Here is a 10,897-nt window from a genome sequence, read left to right on the forward strand (position 1 = left end):
GGGCTCGTCCGGGATTTGAACCCGGGACCTCTCGCACCCGAAGCGAGAATCATACCCCTAGACCAACGAGCCGGTGAATCGACTTTCAAGAGGTCGCAAAAAGCTGCCATATTTGCAGTGGAAACAAAAGGAAAACCAAGCGCAACCCCTAGCCAAGAGGAGCGCATTTTTAAACGCCCCGAACTGGTGCAGCTGTGGAGAATGTTTTAGGCTTCAAATTATAAACATTTGCTCGGTGCAATCCGCTTGACCTCTCTCCATCTCTCGCTTCTCTCACATCTTCCTAATTTTCTCTCCCTCTGTTGCATCCGACCATTTATCATGTCGATTTATTGCTAAACAAGTTGTTACTGAGTGAGAAACAGCGACGCCTCACCGTCTCGACTCGGCGGCAAAGGGCGCCCGCAGGCGGCCAACATTAAACAGAGCCGACATAATAAAATATGTCTTAACATCATTATCGATCACTTAAAACCGATTGCTCGTTTTCCCGGCACTGAAACGCCCAGGTGGAAAGCGTTCTACTGCCTCCCTAAGCAGGCAACGCGATGCCACGTCCGTTCGCACCCGGCATCTTCTAGCGGGAACATTTTCCATGCCTTGCATCCGCTTTTCTTCGTCTTCCGCAACCGTACGAAAATCTCGGCCCCACCCTCGACCCTAGAGCGACGCTGGACTGAGATGGTGAGAGAAAGAGAGAGAGAGAAAGAGAGAGAGAGAGAGAGAGAGAGAGAGAGAGAGAGAGTGGAAAATTTATGAAACCGTTTGCATGCTGGCCCCGCGTTTGAACTCTGGCTCTGGAGAAGCGGTCGCCTTTAAGACGGGGCGCTGTCGAGCCAGGGAACAAAGTGCAGCCGCGGTTCGGCGAATAGAAAAGAAAGACCGGGCCTGCAATTTGCTTCGAATTTATCGCCCAAATTGTCTCTCGTCAGTGGGCGCGGCTCCGTTCGTTTCCCCTTCCAACCACCGTGGCCCGCCCAAGCAAAAGGGCCGGGCGGATGGAAAACTTTCGTTCAAATTATTTTCCTTTCCGTCTTTTCCCGCTTTCCACGATGGCGGGTTGGGCCATAGGACGCGCTGACTCGTTTGGCGGCGTGTTTCGTTTCGAGCGGCGAGAAACCATTGGGTAGCATAAATTTTCCGACTATTTTTACTGCCCATTTGAAGGCCAATAACGCAACAGCTTGTGGCGCTAGTGGTGTGGCCGGTAGAGACGCCAGCACCTTCCATACCATTCCGTCCCTGCCCAGAGACCGTTCGCCAGGAAGATCGGAACGTGCAACTTTAACGCCTCGCGCTGGACAACATTTGTGGGCCGGAAAATGTCTTCCACGCGGGACGAAAGTTTTCCCAAACTCTCTTCGAGCTCCTTATTATCCGCTGGAAGCCGGGCCGCTCGTTTTGCATGCAGCACGGACGGTGGTCTAATTAAATTTCGACCTGATGGAAAAACGATTTCCCTTTCGCCTGGCACGCTTCCGGGAATGGGCTTGGAACGGCTCAGCAGGAGCATCTCGATACGGCTGGCGACTTTGGCGGGCGGCACTAATTTACGTTGGCAAGCGGCCGACAAACACGCCTCTTTGGAACCCCTTTCTTGACCTTTAGGAAAGGCCAACCGGTTTCCCTTTTTTTCTTGCCCCTACTGCGCTTCGCTTTACCACCTCAGCCACATCCGGTTTGACGGTTTGACACTCGTCGTGAAGTTTGAGCACCTTACAGTTTTACGTGGAAAGTTCCGCGATAGGACTTCTTTTACGGCTGGCGGCCGCCCATTCCGTTCGGCCGAGGCCGTTCGAGAACTTTTCTCCCAATTTTGTGCTCCAAACTTAGCCCATATATGTCAGCTGGATGCTTTAAATAAAAAAGAGGCCTCCACCAGCGAAAGTTTCCAATCTTCCGCGGTGAAATTTATGGCTCTCATCAGTCATTTACCGTGGATTTATTGTGCCGTACTTAGCCGTTCGTGGAAGAAAACGAAACAGCACACACACAAAAAATGTATGACCCACAAAACCCCAGCCTGGCCGAAGGGTGCATCATCGGTCGGGGGGGAGGGCGCGCGGGCGAATTTGTTTTCTTTTCACCCTGCGATGAATGGGAAGGAAAAACTTTTCGCTTCCGCGACCAAGCAAACAGCGAATCAATCTGCCGGCCTCGAGCGCAAAACCCCACACGCCATGCGTGACCACGAAGGCATGAAGGATAATAAAGGAATGATTGTGTATTCCATCATCGCTTGCCCGAGCCTGTGTCCTTGCGCTCGAACCTCGCGGCACCCGTTTCGGGGGCCCGTTACGTGTTATCGGAATTGATTAATGAAGCAAACTGAGCCACTCATAAATCATCCGGCGTCCCCCTTTTGTTTCGGAGCCTGTTTGTTTGGCCGCTTGTAAATGGTGAAGCAGGAAGAAAGTGCCCTCCGCAAGGCCGTTCCCCGTTCGCCAGGAAGCGCTCGGGGAATGATTTAGAAATGGCGCATGAGTGGCCCGCCGAGGAGAAGCCGTATTCAAATCCACCATCACCAATATAAATGTTAACGAAACGCGTTTCCTTAGCGTGACGGCAATTGATGTATGAATTTTTGTCCTGCGTTTATGAGTGGGGAAAAACCGGAACCACACGCCGGTTCGGGAGGGTGAGAAAGGTCTGCGGCAACATACATCACCGGTGCCGAACACTTGTCAGCCAGATGTTACGGTAATGAAGTGATAACCGCACGTTGGAGAGAGAGAAAAAAAAAACAGGTGAAGATCATGGATGGAATTTGGCAGTTTTGAATGATCGACTGTCATTACCATGGCCTTTGCATAAGCGATTTGGGTGAGGCGAGCTTATTGAGTGGAAATTAAAACACTTCATGTGGCAGTTTTTTTCCTGCAAATTTTGGCCATTTTGGGCCGTGTGGTTTTGTCGCTAATCGAACGAAAAGCCAGAATAAAGTTGATGAAAAAAATCAATTCTTTAAGCATGTGTGTTGATGATAAATCCACCAGGATCTACCTCAGGCCTTAATGCATTTTGGAAGAGTTTTTAATGGCGTCCGAAATGCATATATATCAAAATGATCCCCGTGTGGAGCATAAATTCGATGGCAAAGAAATGCCCGCTCAGACCGATTCCTTTTCGCCATTTGACAGCGCGCACCCGTTGCGCCATTCACCGATAAATGGCACATTTACAGTCGACGTTTGGCCAGCATCCTTCCGAGAGTGGCTTCATCGGTCTGGAGAAAATCCTTTCGGGGCAATTATGCCTTCCCGGGGAAGCGATGGCGTACACACGCAGTACCCACAGGCAGCGGCTGTAACAAAGGGCATGGTGTAAGATGAACAAAAAAAAACCGCCCATTCCGCACGTTCGAAAATGGCAAATCCCGGCCCCGGGGCAAACGCGTGAAGTTTCCCGAACAGTTGGCAAACTATCGTTTCCGTAGCCCCGTGGAGCGAAGTGAATCCCGCACAGCATGCGAAAACGGAGATGGTACGGAATGGTGATTTATCGTCGGATTAAGTGTGACATTTCGTCGTTTACGATGTCCCGTTGGTAAGGCCGGCTTCCAGAGATGGGCCTCGCGTAAAGGGCTCACGTCCCAGGGGCTCCTGGTGAATGCGACAACAGTGAGCAAAAAAAAAACACCGACCGAACCACTTTCGCACAATTCCTTGCCGATGGGCTTGCAAATTGATGAGAATTGAATTCTATCGCCAAGCTGTACTCGTGTTTCGCTTGTACACTCTTGTGTTATCAACGGGAAACATCCTCTACAGGCAGGCCGCCCATCGAACGGGCGCCCGTGGCAGCCCCAGCAGACTACCATCAATTTCTGGAAGGTGACATTTTATGCAGCTACATTTGCCGGGGAAAGCGATCCACGTGTCCTCTCAATTTGAACTAGGGACGATTAACGAAAGCACCGACTCGGGCTCGAGGAATGGAAACTTACTGCCGAGTTCCGTTGGAAAAACAAGGGAGACCCGAGACCGAGAAAACAGGACATTCAGAAACAAACACAATCGTCCCCAGAAGCGATTCAACCCGAAGAGATTAAGAGCACCCGAGCACAAATTTTAACGCAAATATGTAAACTTTCATAACGCCTCCGAGCGGCAAGTTTTCCGGTCGAACCAGTCGTGCAATTAACCCTCACCCGGGATGCGGATGTGTGCGTAATTTCGGCTATTCGAGATGTGGCCCCATCGCTTCACCAGGCAGTCCCCCGTGTCACCAACGTCCACACGTGCCGACATGTTCGAGCGGACGATGGCACCACACAATGGCGGCCGGTGGCGGGCAGATCCTTCCGGCACGGCAAGCATTACCGTTACGAAAGCGTGCGCCCGGTTCCCGTTCTAGACCGGTCCGTCCGTCCGTACTATCGGGTCTCGGGGTATCAATGCTGACAGCTGTTCAACCATTCAAATAAAGGATAAGCTGATGTATGGCACTTGGAGCGTCTGACGTGGAACGTGCTAAATACCGTGCGGAGTGCTACTCCCCAGGACGTTCCAGGATGTGGGGGCTTTACCACCCCACCCGGTTGCAGGGAAAGCCGACAGACACCCGGGGCTGGGTGTTACAGGAGCAAAACTTTCACAAACTTCGTGAAAGGCCTGCCGGTGTCGAGCTCTGCGGAACCAGAAGCTCTCCAATCGCACGTAGAAGCCAATGAGTGACTGGAGAAGAAAATAAATTTACTTTCCATTGTTCGCCGAATGTCATCTTTATCTATGGCGTAGCACAGCCCGACCCCGGCTGGTGATGGGTCAGGGTGGGAAGACAAGCACTCGGAGGAGGACTAAGGGCATGGCAACCTTCCCTCCCCATTAGGGCCCCCGGGGGCCTTTAAGCTTGGGGCGGCAAACACGGCACGGCAAGAAGTTTTCCTTTTGTTGCTGCCCCGAAACGTACCGGTGGAGCGAATATCCTTTCTATGTATCCTGTTTCCATCCAGCAAACTTTCTCCTTCGTTCGCGTCTCTCCCTCCTTTCGCGTGCCTTTGCCTTTTCTCGCTCTGCGCACTGGCATTTTCAATTGCGTTATTGATAAAGCTTTTCCACCTTCCAAGCGAGGTGGCCATTCTTCTATTTACGCGTCTGCTGCACGTTCGGCGTGAGGAGCAAAAAATAAATGCCAACTACGTCACGCAGCACGGCAGCAAGGATGCCAGCGGCAGGATGAAGCCAGCCAGGGCCAGAGCGGTGTATTGTTCACTCGAGCATCATCCCCACACCCACACGCCCGTTCGGGCGTGTTGTGCTCGGTTGCAGTTGTTGCTCCGTCTTTCAGAAAATCCACTGGGTGTAAGAATAATTTGACAGATTAATAGGAGGCTTCTCTGTGTGCCGGTTTTCCCCCCGGAGGGGAGACGAACCCAGCTCCAAGGTTGCAGCATGAAACGGAACAAAATGGAAATCGTACATTCGCATTTTCCGTCCACGTTCTCGTTGCTGTTGCCTCTCGCGTACGCACGTCAGGAGGTGTTTTATTGTGCCTTGCGCACCATCCGTCCGCTCGTTCCTGTTGCGAATGGGCGCTTCCCATCCCAACCCAGGTGGACGTTGACGGGTGTCTGAGATGTTTGACGATAAATAACATGTCTCCGCTGGAACATGTTGCCGGTGTCGTGTTTGCTTGAACGTAACATTCAAATTAATCCCGTACAGCGTACAGTGTGAGCGATAAAAAAGGAGGTTTACAATGCGGAGCGTTTAGAGCGCACTGTGGGTGAAAGTAGCAGCCGTTTGGAAGATGGAGTGAAAGGATCTCCAGCCGGAAAAGCCACTGGAGCCACGCAAACTACTAGAAACACGGCCCCAGGACCTGTCAGGATGGCTGGGTAAGACGCAACATCCTCACGATTCCGGGAAGCGCTTCGCGAAAACAATAGACAAAATCCATTAGCCAACACCAGCTCTGCTTTCCGAATCAGATAAGCAGGTGAAATAGCTCGGGGTTTGATGGCCGTGGCTTTGTCGATACGTGCGAAGAAAGGCACACCGCTATGTGAGGAAAGTCATCCATTCGGTGGCTCCAATCGGGGCTCATCTTACCGACAATCGATCAGGTGAGAAAAGGCGAGGCGCACACGGTGGAAGGTCGGCCAAGAGCTACTGCTGCTTCTGAGAAAGAAAAGCAAATGGCGGTAAGTAAATCGCTCGAAACGATAACCTCGCTATCTGATCCAACACGTAGTTCCCGTTGAACGGGGCGAGAAAACACTTCCCAGAACGATGCTGGTGAGTTTCATCCGCAGCTATCCTGAGGCGTCTTGAGCGAAGCAACTTCAATTCACATCCAACCCTCAACGGAATGGTGTCCATGTCAAGCGTTAAACGGAATTATCGAGCCCCACTGCTTATGGATTGTGTCGTAACGGAGGATGATTTCAATTAACTTAATTAACTGCGGTGGCCAAACAAAAGTATGCTAATTTCCGTTGTTGCACAAGATGACGTGAGCCGGCGAAGAAATGAGGGGATAACGGACAAAGGATATTTATCAAATTCCAATATCACGCACAGCTGGCGGGACGAATGGATCACAAAAACAAAAACCTTCGTAATTGTTGCAGGATTGTTTCGAAATCAATTTTCTTTTCAATCACGTTCCAGCTGTCCCCTGATTAGAGAAAAACTCGATTGATAAATGAGTAGGAAAAAAAAACGATGAGAAATACGGACGGATGGAGGTGATTATTATTCGATTTAATTGGTGTGCTTTCAGGGGCATTTAGGCGAGAGATCCTTGCCGGTTTGGAATAAGCACAAACCCAAATAGTATTTACGTACAACGAGATTACTCAACGTGTTCGTTTAGAACGGGATTTCAAGCGTGCCTTGGGGGCATGAGTGAATCATACCCTTTCGCTTCGGTAATTGTGTAAATTTTATGCAAACTAGCTGCCAATGGGCCAACCTTCATCTGGGTTGGCTTCATTTTCACAACCACCGGTTGAATGCCTAGGTATGAGGTACTTAGGAAAAGAACCCATTTTATGTTCCCATCCCGCTAAGAGCGAATAAAACTGGAAGGATTATTTGCAAGAAAATAAAATGGCCCCACTCCACATATCACGTGCCAGACTGTACGGCGGTTCCGTCGGCACTAGTTTGCTATTTTTTTTTAATTCTTGCTTTAGTGGTTTTTTTTTATAACACAGCTCCGCTTTTGCTGACACCTGCTTCATAAACGTAGCCTTTTGCGCCATTTAATGCGGTTTAATTGAGTGCATATTACTTTCGCCTTTTCGGTTTGTTTTCCGTCCGTTCTATCTCGGGCAGCGATCCACCAGCCGAAGGCGCTCGAAAGGACCCGTTGCGCAACGTAAAACACCGCAAGAAACACAAAAAAGCAGATGCGTCCTATTCCGTTTCCGTTTCCGAGCGCACTGATTATCTACCCTACTGGGGGTGGTTAGTAAAAAAAAGCGTACTCCGGGTGGCCGTACTAACTGCTAATCCTTTTCTTTCGCCCGCAGGCACTTTGGCACGAACGACACGAAACGACGTCCCTTCGCCGGGAGGTCACATTGGCGTGTCGAGCTGCCCTCATTCTTTAGACCGTGCCGGGAAGTTGTCTCACCTGTCAGCGAAAGTAGCCAACCGACAGTGACAGCAGTGACGGTGGTGATATATGCGATGAATTTTTAATTTTCCACCACGGCGTCCCCTAATTAAAGAGGCACCGACGGTAAGGATCCGCCGGCAGCAAGTCAGCCCGCGTTAAGGTGCAAACGAAGAAAAGTAAATGGCAAAATTACAGCAACCGTCAGTCGGTATCGCGTGGCGGCGGCACTGGCCTGTTGCGTTTCGATTGGAGCACGAAATGGACCCGTTAATCCCGGCTCTCGGGACATTCGGGGAAGTAACTCACGGCAGGGCCCGGCGGCAGACAAATCAGATTTATTGCCTTGGCAAGCCGACTGAGGAGCTGTGAGCGGAAGGGTGAGGACAGAGCCTCGGGGAATCGGAATCGGAAGCTGGCACGCTTACGCCGGTCGTTATCGTATCGCTTCTGACAGCAATCGTGTATCCGTGCGGCAGATAGGAGACGGCGTTACGATCCGACCCGGAAGACGGAAATCCTTGGGGCGAGATACGAATTCATCAGAAGATTCATTAATTATATGCTCCGGGAGGGTGGGTTTTCCGTCGAAGGGTGCTGGCTGTGTTGTGGGTGGGAAACGCCAATTCCCAGACGCCTCAGCGCGTGGATCGAGACGGCTTTCGTGCTTTTGTTCCAACCGAGGCGAGTGGTTCGAGTGGATTAGATTGCCGGTAGCACGGCAGCACTATCAATCGGGCTGACTGGGAGGCGTTCGTTTTATGTATCGAGCCCGTCGAAGGAAAAACGATGGCGAAACAAAAACTCCCCCGGGCTGGGAATTCGTCTCGTAGGTAACCGAATTTTATTTCGACCGAACGCCCGCACCCGAGGCTTTGGAAGCAATCAAAATAAGTCCCCCGGAAAAGCTACTTGCCTGCGTTCTCCATTATGAGCGTGGTGGAAAATCCCCCATCGGGCCGTAAGCATGCATAATTAGAAAAGTTTGGCGTTATTTGTCGTACCTGTAATGGAGGAAACGAAACAAAACAAAAAGAATACGTGTTTAGTTTTCATGGCGTTCACGGTGCGGAGGACATCCCGCTGGGAGGTTTTTATCCATATGCCATGCCCAAGAATCAATTAATAAATGTTGCAGATCTTGTAAATAGGCCCTAATGCGTTTCCATTAGGCTTTTTTGACAACAGGCGCAAAGCCAATTACTAATATCTGATCGGGAATGAGTTGTGGCACCAGTTTAGCATTCGTTTCCAGCATTCGCTAATAAATTCGACCCTCCGAGTTCGGCAATAAATCAAACACCGGACGTGGGCAGCAGTATGAGAGCACGATTTCCAAACGGATAAGCTCTCGCCCAGTGTCCACATCGAACCGGTCAGCAATCTGTTGGACTCCGTTGGATTGAACGCCCTGTTCCTTGGCTCCAAGCTACACTAGTTCCAAGGCGCACTAGTTCAGCAGTCGTGCTACGAAAAGAGGGTTTCATTTTTTTTCCTCCTTCCGGGAGCACCCACCGGCGGCTAGTGTGGGTGCAACAACTGCACAGAAGTGCTAATTATCGAAGGTCTTAAATCAAATCCACCGTGTCTCACTCTCTCTCTCTCTCTCTCGACAGCCCTTCGTACAGAGTGGTGCTCCCGTGACCTGTGGGAGCAGCTTCATTTCCATTCCGACGCCACGAGATGAAAAATCAACAACCGAATCCTTGCAGCAATCTCACCGAGACACTCCGGAATGGAGTACGGATTCGAAGCTTCCAATCTCGGAGCAAGACTGCAAGACCACTGCAAACGGATGGGAGTGTTCTTGTCTTCGGTTCCAGGCCGTAAGTCGGACGTGCACAGGTCCTACCCGACCGTGACGAACAGGATACGGAGTCTTTGTCGTTTTTCGTCCGCAAAACTGCCGCCAGAGCGCGTGTAGGGCGGCGCACCATCGTACCGCTTGGCTTGAAAGTCCGGTGACGGTGTTGTTTGCGTTTTTATTTTGATTACAACCGTAAACATTGCATCCCGATGGTCGTTCCGACGGTGGCCTTGCAGAGAAGCTCTATTTTTCAATCTCGCCCCAGATCCTGGCTCGTTACGGGTGGCTGTTGCTGCTGATGCTAGGGCAGAATGCACTGGCGCGGATTAGCCTATGGGGTTTGTGCGAACAAACTAACGAGCGCTGAGTGTATGCGCCAAGCGGGCACGGAAACGAAACTAATACCGAGGGCAAATAGAAATAATTCCACTGAATGAACGAATGTACGAGCGGGCGGTTGTAAGGGCTGGGCCGGAAATGGAAAAATCTAGCACACCACATACACACTCACACGGCCCTGGAGAAAGGCAAATGTCAGTGGCATAAATGTCACAATGCATTTCGCTCGTCTTCGTTCGTCCGTCTGCTTCGACGGCTCGAGCAAACGAGAATCGTGCTGGGGCCCGTTTGGAAGGGACACGCGTCCTAAGGTTTTCCATCGCACCCCGAACGGTCGCTCTGTAACGTGGCTGAAGGTTTTTGAATAAATGTTTTGGGCGCAAATATTGATATTTTCCATTCGAGTTCCGCAGGTTGATAAATAAAACGACACGAATCCTCCCCTAGCGCGGTAGATAGGCCACGATGAGTCCTGTCTCCGTTTGCCAGGGCGTACCAATTGACGGCGTGGTGTTGCGTGCCGGTAATAATCGTAATGTTAGTGACGTACCACCACTAACGCTGCCGGCTGTCGAAACCACACGGGGCATGGGGAAGCCGGCCGTAGCAAATAGTGAAAATAGTTCTGTTCGATTAGGAGAAATTGTTGGTTCGGCAATTCAAGGTACGGGTACACAAATGCAATTTGAGCCAATTTAGGCATCGAATTATCATCCATTATTTAATTACAATTAATCACCCCCCTCACTTGGCGTTGTAAGGTAATAACAGGCAGCACAATGCCTTCTTGAAACCCTTGCAATCGGGTGGGTTACAAAATAATAAATTGATATTTATGTCAGAAGTGGGATTCGAACCCACGCCTTCAGAGAAGACTACGACCTGAACGTAGCGCCTTAGACCACTCGGCCATCCTGACTGTTGCACTTCTTGTTCGCGTTGAGCAGCCTGGGTCGCGTCACTCAACTGTCTGCGCATTGCGACTGCGCAATGCTCAACCCCAACAACGTACGGCGTTTTTCCTGCTGCCGTTGACAGTTTTGTTTTTCTATTTTCATAACACATTCACGCACGCACCACACGCACTCATGCAATAGAAATCGAATTACATCCTACTAAGCTGTTTGAGACACTCGGGTGGATCTGTTCCCATTCATTAGTATTCCTCTAGCTTTTCCGGCACCG

The 10,897-nt window shown here is 50.6% G+C and overlaps 2 non-coding genes across 2 annotated transcripts; both read right to left on the reverse strand.

Moving 5' to 3' along the window:
- On the reverse strand, positions 1–72 carry Trnap-cgg (transfer RNA proline (anticodon CGG)). Its single transcript has one exon. It is a non-coding gene; the product is annotated as a tRNA-Pro (tRNA).
- Positions 73–10,548: 10,476 nt separating this feature from the next.
- Trnal-cag (transfer RNA leucine (anticodon CAG)) lies at positions 10,549–10,631 on the reverse strand. The gene has a single exon. It is a non-coding gene; the product is annotated as a tRNA-Leu (tRNA).
- Between the last annotated feature and the right edge of the window lie 266 nt (positions 10,632–10,897).

This window comes from Anopheles nili, chromosome 2, assembly GCF_943737925.1.
Source record: "Anopheles nili chromosome 2, idAnoNiliSN_F5_01, whole genome shotgun sequence".
Lineage (NCBI taxonomy): Eukaryota > Metazoa > Arthropoda > Insecta > Diptera > Culicidae > Anopheles > Anopheles nili.